Genomic DNA, 14,698 nt, shown 5'->3' with positions numbered 1-14,698 from the left:
CAAAGAGGGAAGCTTTAATTACTGGTTCCTTCCCTCCCAGTATTCTTTTTTTCTTTTAATTTCATTTTAATATAGCAGAAGCAACCATGGGCCTACTACAGTGGATGTGTGACTTGCAGATTTGGTTATCTGAAAGATGGGCAGGGAAGGTAAACCATTTGTGGTATGCTACTCACTTTCTGGATGTATTATTTAGTGTTGCAAAGTTAAGAGAAAACAGAAAATGATGCACTCACTGTTGCTTTTATCATGGTCCTGCAAGGAGGCCGCCTTGGCCCAGCCGCTCCCTGTCTGCAAGGAGTCGGGGCGGGGGGTCATCCTAGAGCAGGCAGGTCAGCATGCAAGGTACAAAGAGACACTCTTGCCAAGGAGGATACAGTAACTCACACTCTCTTTAATCCCCTCCATCCATTATTACAGACAAGAATTTCTCTCGGTCCTTTTTGCCCTTCCCCATCTGATATGAAACAAACCTGCAGTCTACTTTGTTTTTAAAAAGGTGATGTTGAGATTAGAGAAAGAGGCCGTGGAAGCAACAGGGTGGGAGAAGTCATCACTGTGTTCCCATGTCACCTGCTAACTGAGCAAAGAGGCAACTTTTTTAACTGGTGGTTCACTTTATTTAGCAGGGGGAGAACAACTGGCCCTCTCCAAGCCCATCACAACATCCCTCCAGTGGCTGTTGCTGGTGGCTATCTTGTGTCTTTTTTAGATTGTGAGCCCTTTAAGGACAGGGGTTTTATTTAGCCATTTTGTTTTTTTTATTTATATCTATATAAACTGCTTTGGGAACTTTTGTTGAAAAGTGATATATAAATATTCACTGTATTTGTATTAATATGGTGTGTTGCGTCCTTTGCCACCACTTTTTGAATTCTTATAGTCGTCAAAAAGTCTATTTGTAACCATATCTTACATGTATACAAGCTTGCCCTTTACTACTTCTGGATAGCAAAAGTACATAATAGTCTTTTAAACATACTTATTCATGTTTTCAAATTACGGTTAGGGGGAAAAGATAGGCAAACACAATAAACACATAATCAAACTGCAAAATAACAACCAGCAACCTATGCAGCAATATTCTTGTGCAAAGTATTGTCTGAAGCAGACAGTGGTATGCTTTTGCCACTCTCATGGGTACCCAGAAATTCCTAGTTCTCAGAACATCTGGAGCAACCCTCTGATGCAAGATATATGGACCCTAAAGGCTAGGGTGATCACAATTATGACAGCTAATTCTAACCCTAGCTTTGAACAATGATATTCAGCAATCAACATTATTCTATCAAATACAATTTTTAAAAAATTCCAGAAGTTCCCTAATCCTAACATGAAGTCCCCCCAATCTTTAGTTCCAGCCTCAAGTGCTGTAAAATATTAAATGGGCCAACAGTTTCTAGATATCTGCTACCACGTTCATCACCAATGCATGAGAGTCAGAGATGGTGAATGTTACTACTGTTGAAAACAGTGAACTACTGGCTCCGAGCTTTGTAGGGCTTGTAAATGGATTTGGTGCTGGGGAAATGATAGTCCTCTCAAAACACTGTATTACCTCAGAATACTAATAGGAAATCCCTTGCTCTTCAATAAGCCCATGTCAAAATCTTCCAGCAAGTGGAAAGCAAATGTCAGAGAACAGACTAGAAGTCTCTCCCTTCCCTTCAATATGTGAATCATCAAGTCACGACATGAATCAGTTTTAACTAACATATAACTATCAATAACCATTATGGCTGCACAACTGCTTATTTTATAATCACATGATCTGGTAATCAGAGTATCCCTAAGAGAAAAAATAAGAAAGAAAGCAGCTGTAATATTTGGTTGGAGGGCAATTTCCTTTCTTCTTCTTCTTCTTGAAAAATGAAAAAAGCTATTTTGGTTTCTAAGGTAGTTTCTTGCTCATATGAACTTAACTGTCATATACAGAGACTTATGCCATCTCAAGTACCATCCCTAATGGAATTGCACAGTTGCAAATACTTATATATGTGTGCTTGTTTTCTGTGGGAATAGCCTATTCCCCATAAAATAAAAGAACACATTAAATATGCCAAATCAATGTTTTTATGAGGCTAGCAACAAATAACAACCTGGTTAGCAGTGAAAGAATCTAACTTTTCCTCTAAAACATGTTGCTTCAATCTATAACTCCTCATTTCAAGTAAGAAGAACCTGAAATCCCTTTATGAATGTCATAGTGGTTTGTTAGATTCTTACATCTCATGAATGGTTACATTTTGAGGAGCCTTTCTTTTTCATTACAAGTCAAACTATTTTAATTAGCAGTATCCTCACAAGCAGAATTAAGACATATCAGCACATGAAACACAGATAAAAGGTGTTGGTTTTCATTTGTATGCAACAACTCCATACCCAGCCCTAATATAATGAAATAACAATAATAAACCTATCGATCACACATATAATTGAGTGTAAACTGCCTCTATCAATTACTAAGCAGTAAATGGAACTGATCTTCAAAACTTCCAGCCCTTGCCGCCTTTGTTTCCATTTCTCTAGTGCAGGGCTCTTGTTCCATTTTCTTAAATCTCTTTAGGAATGTATCCAGCCTACTTGTTGCAGCATCTTCTTAATGTTCTTTTAATTCCTAGTCCCGTTCTGTGGTTGCAAAGATTGGAAAAGCCATTTTCTTGCAAAAATGTAAACAACATACTGCAACAAAATGGCTTGTTCTTTTCTGTTTGGAGGTGTGCGCTCACAGACACACACATACAGAGCTGCACATGAAAAATTATTTTTGTGTGGAAACAGCATTTCATTTTTGTAGGAAGGGATCATTTTGCGGGGGAGAAATCCTCATTAGTTGTGTGAATAAATATTTACCTTTGTCCCAAATCTTCTGTCAATCAGTTTCAGTAGATGACCCCAAGTTCTAGCATTATAAGAAAAATTTCTGTCTACTTTCTCCATACCACACATAATTTGCTAAATCTTTTTCATGTCCCTGCTTCATTGCATGTTTAAGCTAAAGAGCCCCCAAGTGTTCACCTTTGCATTCAGACAAGGTACTCCACCCCTGCATCCAATCATGCACATGTTCCAATTCTACAATATGTATTTGAACTGGAGTGGCCAAAAGTCTGGTTCCATTTTAGTTCAAGTGGAGCCCATTCCTGTTGTATAGACTTGATGTGTCTGCTAATTTTCCCCAGTGCCTAACAAATCTAAACCTTTCCTCCTGATCCGATTTGCTTATCCACACATTAAGACCCCATCAACTCCACTTGTGTAGCTGACCCTGAATGTGAAAGAGGTAGCATTTCTAATAATGCAACCTTGGAAGACCTGGATTTGAAACTAGCAAACTAAATTGGGCTCCCAGTGTAACTGATCATTTCCCAGTGTCACTGGTGCTAACATGCATCATGGTTATTGATTCCTCCCCTTCACTATCTACCAACCTATCTAGGCAACATGTGATGTCTTTATGTTTTGCACTAGGCAGGCAAGGCCCCCTGCAGCCCACACTAATCATAAATCTACCTATCTCTGTAATGAGCAAACTTCCAATCACTATGACCTTTCCACAATGTATTGTCAGCATGAGAGATATCAGTTTGCCAATCAAGGAAAGGGCTCTTTCCCTCTTCCTTGAAATGAAATTCCTATCCTTCCCTGAGACTCTCATTCTCCATGGGAGTTAAAGAGCTGCGAATACAACACCTCTATTGTGTACCGTATTTACCCAAATAGATGGCAACGGTGAATTTAAGACAATGCCTTAAAAGATAGAAGTTAAATACAGGCCATACCTGTATTTACCCAAAAGAAAGTGGACTCTGAATTCAAGATGCCCCCCGCCCCTGCTTAACAGGAAAGGACTGGGGAGAGCACTCATCTTGGATTTGTCAAAGACGCTATTTGAAGGTCTCATCTCTATCTCTTTCTGCCTCTCAGTATCTCCAGGTCAGCTGCCTTGGCCAGTCAACATCTTTATCATGTGTAGTGAATCTTCTCAAAACAAAAATATGCTTCACTCTTCCTTTTATTGTGTGAGCCAATTACCACCTTGGACATAAGTTCCCAAAGTTAGAAGACTGGCTACTAGCAGGTGAAAGATGGAAAGAAACAGTTGGATTGTGAGAGTATCTAAGATAAATTCCCTATGTATACCACTGGCTTGAGTTTTCCACACTCAAACAAGAGAGAGCTTTTAATATGTTCCTTTTATTTCTTTGTGTTTCCAAAGCAGATGTATGCATTCACACCCTGCCACACCTTGCAGATGGTCAGGCAAAACTCCTACTATCCGCTTTAAGAAAAGTTTAAAATTAGAAAGGTGAGAATATTCACAAATATTTTTTAAGAGAAAAATTACTTAGGAAAATAGTTTCCCCTCCCCCCTTCAACAATAGTTTTCCATAAAATGTATCTGTCAAAACATGCTATTTATTATCCTCTGTTCTAAAAACTAGTTTAATGAGTATTTCTCATTCTAGATGCACTGCTCCCACATTTATTTTTAGCTGAGTTAGAAAGGGCTGCAATCTTCTTTTTTCAGGTAAAAAAATTTGGAGATTGGTGGTTTAGGGAGGCTGCTGCTCAGTTACAGTTACATTAAAATCCTGGATTTTCCCCCCTTCATGGTCTTAGACAGACCTTTCTAGCTACAAAGTGCAGCTGTATTCTGGGATATCATGTCCTTCTCTGACTTCACTGAACATGATTCTTTTTGTGGGGAAAATCTAAAAAAAAATCTACATAAAAGTTCTTTCACATTTTCTGCACAAAGATGATCATGGGGATGTGTACAAACCAATTGGTTGTGATTTGATTCAAGTTCAAATCAAATTGTATAATCATTGAATTGATTCATTGAAAACAGCCAGCTGTCTCGATGAATCACCCTCGAATCACCCAAATTAATTTGGGTGCTCTGCGTGCCATTCAGGGTCCAATTCAGGGTTGAAGCAAATCATCGCCAATTCAACCCAAATTGATTTGGGTGATTCAAATGTCATTTTGAGACTTGTGCTGGAAAAATGGGCCTCAAATGGAGCTTTGTTTTCCCAGGAAGAGCTTGCCAACCAATTGGGGTTGGCGTGTAGACCAGCTCTCTGCTCCAGAGTTAATGCATCTGCCCACCTTGGAGGACTGGTCTACCGGGTAGACCAATCCTCCAAGGCGGGCTGATGCGCTAAGTCCGGAGTGACGGGCTGATCCAGAGTGGAAGGCTACCCACCAATTGGTAGACGAGCTCTACCTGGAAAAAGTGCCATTTTGAGGCCTGTTTTCCAGCACAACAAGCCTCAAAATGGCATTCAAATTACCCAGATCAATTAGAGTTGAACTGGGGGTGATTTTTTTCAACCCTGAATTGGGCCCTCTATTTTGAAGATGATTCCATTCAAGATCAAATCTGTAAATTGTCCCCAATTCGACCTGAATCAATTTGACCTTGATCAAATTTCACACTCCTGCTGTAAAAGATTGTATCCCAGTATTCTCGTTTTCTTCTGTACTTTCTAGACAGAAAGTAGGCTTATCAGTGATGGGTGGAATAACCTGAAAATGGAGCATGCTTTACCCTGGTAACTTTTTTATAAAGAAATACTTCAGGAATATGGAGTATGTCTTTTCCTTCCTTATTTTTACTCATTTTTCAAGGCCAATTCAAATATTACAGCTTCATATCGAGGCCGCAAAAGGTCAAACATAGCTCCTTATCATAGACTTAGCTTTACTGAATGAAGTTTCTGAATCAGTATACATTCCTGGCAGCCCCTGGTGTTGTCATGGAGACTCTCTGGGAAATTCAGACAACCCACATGCAAATTAAGAGAGTGTAAGGAGTCAGGGGTCATTTGCTTCTGATCCTGTTGAGACCTGACAGAGGTCTGCAAACATTACAGCAACCACATGGAGCTGCTGCTGTTTGCCATGACTTCCCTGTCCTTGCACCATAAACCTAAAGAGTCCTCCTGCAATTAGAAGAAGCAGGCCCTTACACAGACTGGGACCCCTGAGGGAAAACCAGAAGTTGCTACCCACAGATAAGACCCCAGCCAAGGAGACTGTCACATCCTTTGTTGGGATCCCACTCTAGTTCCAGACCTGACTTTTTCACCTACAGGACACCAGGAACAGTTTTAGTGATTCAAAATGGAGCAGCTTTGGAAGGAGCAACTTCAGATCAAAACCAGCTTTACTTAGAAGCAGTAGGCAAACACAAGTGCATGCGTTGTATCAGGGCCCTGATGGAGGTGATGGAGCAGCCAGGTCCACTATAACATTATTCCATCAGAGCCTGTTAGTTCCAGGCACAACAGCTGTGTCTAAGGAACTCCCTTGTTTAGCCTTGCAAAAACAGCTGCTGATGCCCAGACCTCGCTGGACAGCTCTCTTGTTGGTCCAGATCTTGTGGCCAAGTCCATGTTGTTGCTACTCATATTGTGCTGGACAGCTCCCTGGTCCAGGCCTTCTGCCTCATAATCATTTTTGCTGCTTGTGTCCTTCTGCACAGCTTGAGGTTAGTGGAAACAGATACTATTGAACAGGAGCATTTTTCTGTTTTCTCTCTGTGAAGACCATAACTTTTGAATTGGCTTTCTGTGAGAACAAGTGGTCACCTTCAGAGAAATCTGGAGAATTCCCAGTGAACCAGTAATGCAACTCAAAAACACTCCTCTATCCATTATTATAGATACCATACCTAAAACCTGCTATGACAAGGCATAAGCCCTTGAGAATCTATTTTCTTGAATTATCCCTAACCATGGAGACACCTCTGGAGTGGCTGAATTTGCTCACTGTGATATCTTGAAGCTATTTGCACATGCACCAAAAAGCTCCTTTGGGCAGTACAGTGGCAAGCCCAAAAAACCAGGCTAAATGTTTGTGTGTCGGTGCCACACAAGTAGCCTCCCAGCATTGAGAGGCTTCCTATAATGCACACTTGCACAGTGCATTATGGAAGCTCCAGGGGACTCCCAGCCTCCAATCCTCCCTGCTCCCAGCATCTGCTGGCAACTGTCCACCCAGCAACATGGACAGCATCATCTGTGGGGAAGGTAAGCTTTTCATGGCTTCCTCCCCTCACTCCGTCTGAGCCAATCGTGAGGATGGGCTCATTGTGTGAATATGGGCTAATTAGAATGGAGATAAGTAGAATGTGATACAATAGGATGCTTTCCCCTCCATTTTAGAAGATGGTGGATGTGATTAGCTCCATATACACACACACACACCACATAGACACACACACCCTATGTGTTGGAGAGCCCACAGTCACAACTCATTATCACATGTTTGGAAGGGGAAAGAGTGCTGAATTCCAACAACTTGACTATTGGGAAATTTCTGCTTTGAAATAGCTGTCAATGGTGCAATGATGGCTCAAATCATTTTTGACTTCCTTAATTACCAAAAAAACCCCTCAGAAATACAAACAATGAAATAATAAAATATACAGAATAACAAACATGTGTTTGTTAATAGAATCACATTTATTACAGTCAATGACCAGAATATTAGTTAATATATTTTATTGGTTTCTGTAGGTGAAATATCTTCTTGTCTGCCCAATAAGTCATGCTGTTTCACTCAAGATGCAGCTGGTGCTATTCATATTGCTTCTGTGTTCAGCCCCCAAATATGCCACTGTTAAACTATCAGTAGTTTTCAGGAATAGGAATAAACTGTTAGCATAAAAGGAATTCTGCTAGATTAACAGTACCCTATTCAGACCTTATGTTGGACGTGTATATGCTAAAATCATTGTAAACCGCTTAGGGAGCTCCGGCTATAGAGCGGTATATAAATGTAAGTGCTATTGCTATTGCTATACTGGTGTCTGAACACATATACCTGTTTTTGTGTGAATTACTGCACATGTGTTTACTTTGAAAGTGATCCTGGGTATTGGTCCTTTCAAATGCAGAGTAGAGATAGGAAGTATACCACCCTATGTGTGAGGAATGTAATGTGTGAATAACCGTACGGGCCTACAGATCTGTTCATGCATGCACTATATACAGATTGTACGTGCATTGAACATAATGTGTGAATTGGGCTACTGGAGCCCTATAACATCATAACCCTTTGTGCAGTCTGAGAGGGAGAGGTTCTTATATTTTCACATACAGATTAAACTGATATCACTGCTAAATGGCCTCAAGCCTTACTAAAAACAGACTTCTAAAAAATATAGAACAAATTTCATTTATGGGATTCTGATTATGATGACGATTTAAACACGCCGTTCTTTTGCTCTGAATTTTCTCTGTTGTTCTAGACTGAAGATAAAGCATTAGGTTGAGCTCCACCTCCTCTAGGTCATCTCCAGGTCAGCAGATTAGAGAAGTCAGTAGAAGAATGAAGACAGTATACTCCAACTGCAGGGCAACATGACTCAGTTATTAATCTGTCTGATGGCAGCTTTTGAACAATGACAGTCATCTGTCAGAAAGCAGAAGGGGGCGCCTCATTAACACGCCACTCATCTGCCCTAAGCTACAACTCTCTTATAATAATATCTATCATTCACCTCTAAGGTGTTGCTTCTTTTTCTCACTACATGAAATAACAGACACTCCATTTCCTGTCTCCCACTTCCTTATGTTGCAGTTCACTCAACCTAAGTTGCCTTGCAGCAATATTTTTTAAAAGAATGGAAAGAAGAAAAACAATACAAAGGAAGCAACCACTATGGTGTTTACATAGCACAGGATTTTTGATCTGGACAGGACGCTGGACAAGGTAATCCCCCTGCACTATATAATATTATACTTAACAGATTACACCGCATAGACCAAATTGTAGTGTGCTCTGAACAGAAGTACCCCCATCCTATTTTTCTTTGAAACTGGGGGATGAGGCAACACTTAAAGAATGAATACACCAAAAGTATAAAGAAACATGCATCCCCCCCCCACCCGGCCGCCAACCTTCATTCCAAATGCAGAGAACTGTGCAGATCATACGTAGGCAAATGAGAGTGGTTTTCCATACCCAGAGAGGAAAGCATTTTTCAGAACCCAAACTTCTGAAATGTACTCAAAATAAATTGGTTGGAGATAGATAAAGCACTGGGTATGTATTGTCAAATGCATACACAGACCTTGGGGAACTGCTGTCAATCAAGAAACACAGGCAGGATGAAGCTACAGTAGATGTATGATATATCTGGCTTAGTTTAAGGTACCTCTTATGGCACCGGTAGTGCTCCTACGATATTTGTGCTGTCGTGTCATAACTAGGTCTCTTTAAATTTTATACTGGGAATGGATAGAGAATCAGCATCCTCCGCAACTAATAGCATAGCTCTCCCCATTCCAGCTAAAGGAGATTTTAGTTCTTGGCTGGTGGCATCAGGCCCATGAATCATAGTTGAGCAATTTTTTTCTATTCCAATAGTAGAGTCATTGTGACACAGGAACAATAGCCAGTTAATTACAAGGTGGAGTTGGCAGGGTTGCTTTTAAGAATACTCATGGATCTTAAATAGGCTGCATGTGCTGAGAAGAATATTCAGGATAAAGCACTGACTGAACAATAGTTAGCCAGTCTGGCGCATTTCACTCTGCCACAGATTCCTATCATCAGTTTGTTTCTCTTGTGTACCTCCCTATAGAAACAATAGTAACATGCCCCTAGTTCAATACAAAAATAATGGCCTTATTCCCTTTAAGTCCATTTTACAGTGCTTCCTTTCACTTTGACCACAACTTTATAATCAGGAGCTGCCCATTGAAATGCAACATGACCTGAAGATTATCTAGACCCATTTCAGACTGGCTTTCGGGCGGGCTATGGGGTGGAGACTGCCTTGGTCGGCCTGATGGATGATCTCCAATTGGAAATTGAAAGAGGAAGTGTGACTCTGTTGGTCCTTTTGGACTTCTCGGCGGCTTTTGATACTATCAACCATAGTATCCTTCTAGAGCATCTGAGGGGGTTGGGAGTGGGAGGCACTGCTTTGCAGTGGTTCTGCTCCTACCTTTTGGGCAGGTTCCAGATGCTGTCCCTTGGAGACTGCTGTTCCGCAAAATCTGAACTTTAGTATGGTATCTCTCAGGACTCTGTATTGTCTCCGATGTTGTTTAACATGTATATGAAACTGCTGGGAGAGATCATCAGGAGATTTGGTGCAGGGTACTATCAGTATGCTGATGAGACCCAAATCTATTTCTCCATGTCAGCCTCATTGGGAGAAGGCATAACTTCCCTAAATGCCTGCCTGGAGGCGGTGATGGGCTGGATGAGGGATAACAAACTGAGACTGAATTCGGATAAGATGGAGGTACTCATTGTGCGGAGTTGAAACTTGGGAGATGAGTTTGATCTGCCACTTCTGGATGGGGTCACACTTCCCCAGAAGGAACAGGTACACAGTCTGGGGGTGCTTCTGGAACCGAGCCTCTCCCTGGTGTCCCAGGTTGAGGCAGTGGCCAGAGGTGCCTTCTATCAGCTTTGGCTGATATGCCAGCTGCGTCAATTTCTTGAGATAAACGACCTTAGAACAGTGGTACATATGGTGGTAACCTCCAGACTGGATTACTGCAATTCGATCTATGTGGAGCTCCCTTTGTATGTAGTCCGGAAACTACAGCTGGTTCAGAATGTGACAGCTAGGTTAGTCTCTGTGTCATCCAGGAGAGACGATGTTACTCCGATATTGAAAGAGCTACACTGGCTGCCAATAAGTTTCCGGGCAAAATACGAGGTGTTGGTTATAACCCATAAAGCCGTAAATGGCTTGGGCCCTGAGTATTTAAGAGAATGTCTTCTTCGTCATGAACCCCATCGCCCACTGAGATAATCAGGAGAGGTCCGTCTGTATTTGCCACTGGCTCGTTCGGTGGCTACTTGGGGACAGGCCTTCTCCACTGCTGCCCCAAAGCTTTGGAACGCACTCCCTGCTGAAATAAGAGCCTCCCCATCTCTGACAATTTTTAAAAAATCTATAAAGACACATCTGTTCAACCAGGATTTTAATAGTTTTAACATTGTTTTAATTTTTTTAACTGTATCACTAAGGTAAAAGGATCATTTAAATACCCAAAAGCAAATAAGTGTAACATTCAATACTACAACACAATATTACAGCATGGAGTAGTTAAAAATCTCATATCTGAAACTTGCAACAAGAAGCAGCTTAGGTCCATTGAGCCATACTAGTTGGTTGCGGGTTTTCCCAAAGAAAGTTTCTCCTCTCATCCCTAGGATTCACCAGGTTGTGGGTGTGTGGGCATGTGTTCCCTCTAAGGCGTGCCTGCATGTGTGCACTCACAACATTTTTATGACCGCTCAGTTAATTTTAGATCCCATTCAGGTTGGATCAGGAAAGCCCCATTCTGAATGTATCTGTACACACACTGCCTTGATACTGCCATTCAGAACAAAACTCATTCCACACAGAGATGGAAACAAATAGAGGGACCACTGATGGTCATGAACTGCAGTGATTACTCTAAACTCTTGTTAGTTAGTTAGTTAGTTTGTTATGTTTGCTTTATGTTATTGTTAACTGCCCAGAGATGAAAGTTTGGGTCGGTGTACAAATTTGACAAACAAGTTAAAGCATACACAAAAATCTCAGAACAATTTAGGCAATCTAAAAATTAAAAACAGATTAAAACTTAAAAATTTAAAAATCTGAAAAAGCTTGGATGAAGAGGTGGGTTTTCAAGTGGTTTTTAAAAATTGTCAGAGATGGGGAGGATCGTTTTTCAGTACAGAGTGCATTCCACAGTCTCTGGGCAGCAACTGAGAAGGCCCGTCCCCGTGTGGCCACCAGCCAAGCTGGCAGCAACTGGAGACGGACCTCTCCAGACAACCTCAATGGGCGGTGGGGCTCATAATGAAAAAGACATTCTCTTAAATACCCAGGGTCTAAGCCATTTAGGCTGGCTTCTTGGGGTTTGCTGTTAGTCTTGCAAAGTTGCCTTGACTAGAGCTCTGCACGGTTCTCTAGAAAATATGAATTAGCTTGAAACTTGCTTTGCAGGTTGAGGCCAGCAAAAAAGTTCCTGTGGGCCAGATTTGGCCCCCAGGCCTTATGTTATGCAGGCCTGGTCTAAAATGATCTAAGAACAATACAAGGAGTTTTAAGAAATAAACAGAAATGTTTGAGCATACATAGTATTAGTCATTCAGAATGGCTACCAGTTAGTAATCTTATATTGTACCTCTTGTCCAACTCACTTTGACGCCTTTCCTAATGAGGGCTACACTTACAGTTGCATGCTGGCTGAAGAGAACTGCGTGTTTTCCTCTCTCTCTCCATCATGGTGGCAGAGGAAGATGTGTCATCATTCCCCTACCACTATGACCACCGTGGTGGCAGCAAATTCTGCCAGACAATAAAATATTAACAATGTAACATTCACTTGTTAATACATTTAGAGATCAAATTAAGCCTTCTTTCAACGGAGGGGTGTTTCTTCTTCTTCTTTTGCTCTTTAATTGCTTGTGTGTGTGAGTGTGTGTTTTATTACCCTCTAGTTCTCTTTTATTATTTGTAGTTTGAATTTTTCATGAACAGATGCTCTCACACACATGTGGTATGTGTGAACACACACACACACACACACACACACACACACACACACACACACACACACAATATATATATATATAATTGCCCAGGCTTTCCAAATGGATGCCAGCAAGTGAATACCCGTCTATTGCTCTGTCAAATGTGACTCGGTGGGAAAGCTATTGGGTTTATAGAAGAGACAAACATTTCAGGCACGCCATTCTGGGGTAATGAAGCATGGCAACAAAATATACCTGTGCAACATTTGATAAAGATGAGCTGACATGCCAGTCCAAATAGGTTCTTTTGTGTGTCTGCACATGTCTACCATCATTGCTTTCATCTTAAAACAGGAAGGTAGCAATAGCAGCAGCAGCTGGCAGGAACCAACAGAGAAGAGCAGCTCATACAATTAAATGATTTTACCTCTGGCCTTTATTCCCCCCCCCCCCTTTAATTTTTATGTGTTTCTTCCTCTCTATGCAAAAAACCCCCCAACCACCAATGCGTTTCATTTTTCTTTCTTTCTCTTGCTATCTAATTCTTTCTGCAAAGCTACAGAACAAGACAATGTGCGGCGGTTTGGGTGTGTGGGGGGGAGATCCCAAAGGGCGTTTAAGCTTTAGATCTTTTACTTAAAATGCTTCTGGGCAGGGCTGAGGTGGGAGGAGGAATAGATAGCAGGGGAAGGTTATAGTCATCATTGCTGTTTGATTAATGTAATGCACAATCAAAAACTACAGATACACAATACTACATCAGGTAGGCATAGGGACACAAAATTTTGCTTCATGCCTTCATTTAGAGAAGGTGTAATTCACTGCTTTTATCCTTCAGAATACCAAACAGAGAGGAAAGTAGCTATTGAAGAAGCAGGATGAGGCATTCTTTGTGCTGAGTACCAAAACCCAAGTGAAAAGACAGATATAGCTCAGGAGTATGTGTGTTGCGTATATATGACAATTCAATAATGTTTTTAGACCTCGGGGTGGGGGAAATAGCTTTTTAGCTCAGAGAGACTAATCTGGAATATTTTGTGTATGGGTATTTGGTTTCAGCCACGGGGAGGGAAAGGCAGAATAAAGCTACAATAAGCTCAAGACAGTGAGCATGTGCATGCAGTTAATTACTTCAAAACAAATGGGACTACGCTGAAGTAAGCAATTAAGCTGTAACTGCAGCCCCTGTGAACTGTTTTTATCCTTTAATTCAGAGAATATGCTTTTATGGGGATTCTTTTAATAGCAGTAGAAAATACTTAAAGTATAGGCAATTATTCATTAATATATATCATAATGCACATGGTTTGCTCTACACATGCAAAAGGGAGCCAGAAGTACAGGAATCCCCTCAGCTCTGTTCACAAGCAAATTGATGAGCACAGGTGCTGGATCATCTCCATAATATATATGCCTCTATATAATGTGTGTCCATGTCTATGCATAGTAAGCAAGTAATTCTACATTATGTAAGCCAGGAGTAACTATGTATTTGTTTATTTATCATATTTCTGTACTGCGTGTGATCTCTCTCTCTCTCTCTCTCTCTCTCTCTCTCTCTCTCTCTCTGAAAGTGAATATGTGAAACCAATGTCCTATTACAGCTGCAGAACAGTACTACAAATTCTAAGAAGTTTCTCTATACATTCTATATATGTTGAACTAATCCTGCTGTTTTTCAAATTGAAGCGATCACCAGAAAGCTTGAAATTTCCATCATTTGGCCTTTAATTAAAGCCTTTTTTGCCACATGTGAGCAACTTGCTTTGGGACATATACACATGCATGCAAATTGCAGGCAATCCACCTCAAGGATGGCCTCCTGAACCGTTCATTATCTGTCATGATTGACAGACAATATACATAGCAGCTTTGATGACCATCTCTCTATATTTTTTGGCATCAAAACAAACTCATGATGTTACATCTTATGAGACTCCCCCAGTCCCAGCCAACCTAAACTTGCTTTATTCATTCATTCATTCATTCATTCATTCATTCATTCATTCATTCAATTTATATATCACCCTTCCAAAAATGGCTCAGGGCGATTTACATTAAAATAAAAAGAATTTAAATCAATTAACAGTTAAAAACAAAAACTATAAAAGCAACATAAAACCAATTAACAATTAATACATTTAAAACAGTTTAAAAACCCTGGAGGACCAGGCCAAAAATTTACAATTTC

At 40.7% G+C, this 14,698-nt stretch overlaps 1 long non-coding RNA gene across 2 annotated transcripts in view; it reads left to right on the top strand.

Annotated features, from left to right (window-relative positions):
- Nucleotides 1-14,698, top strand: part of LOC128322253 (uncharacterized) — an 87,244-nt gene that overhangs the window by 13,264 nt on the left and 59,282 nt on the right. For both annotated transcript variants that reach the window (XR_008305627.1, XR_008305628.1), the window contains exon 2: nucleotides 8,596-8,727. This is a non-coding gene — a long non-coding RNA (uncharacterized LOC128322253). The remainder of the gene's footprint in view (nucleotides 1-8,595; nucleotides 8,728-14,698) is intronic.

This window comes from Hemicordylus capensis, chromosome 4 (assembly GCF_027244095.1).
Source record: "Hemicordylus capensis ecotype Gifberg chromosome 4, rHemCap1.1.pri, whole genome shotgun sequence".
Taxonomy (NCBI): domain Eukaryota; kingdom Metazoa; phylum Chordata; class Lepidosauria; order Squamata; family Cordylidae; genus Hemicordylus; species Hemicordylus capensis.
Note: the sequence above shows the minus strand (reverse complement) of the source record. Positions and strands in the feature narration are given on the sequence as shown.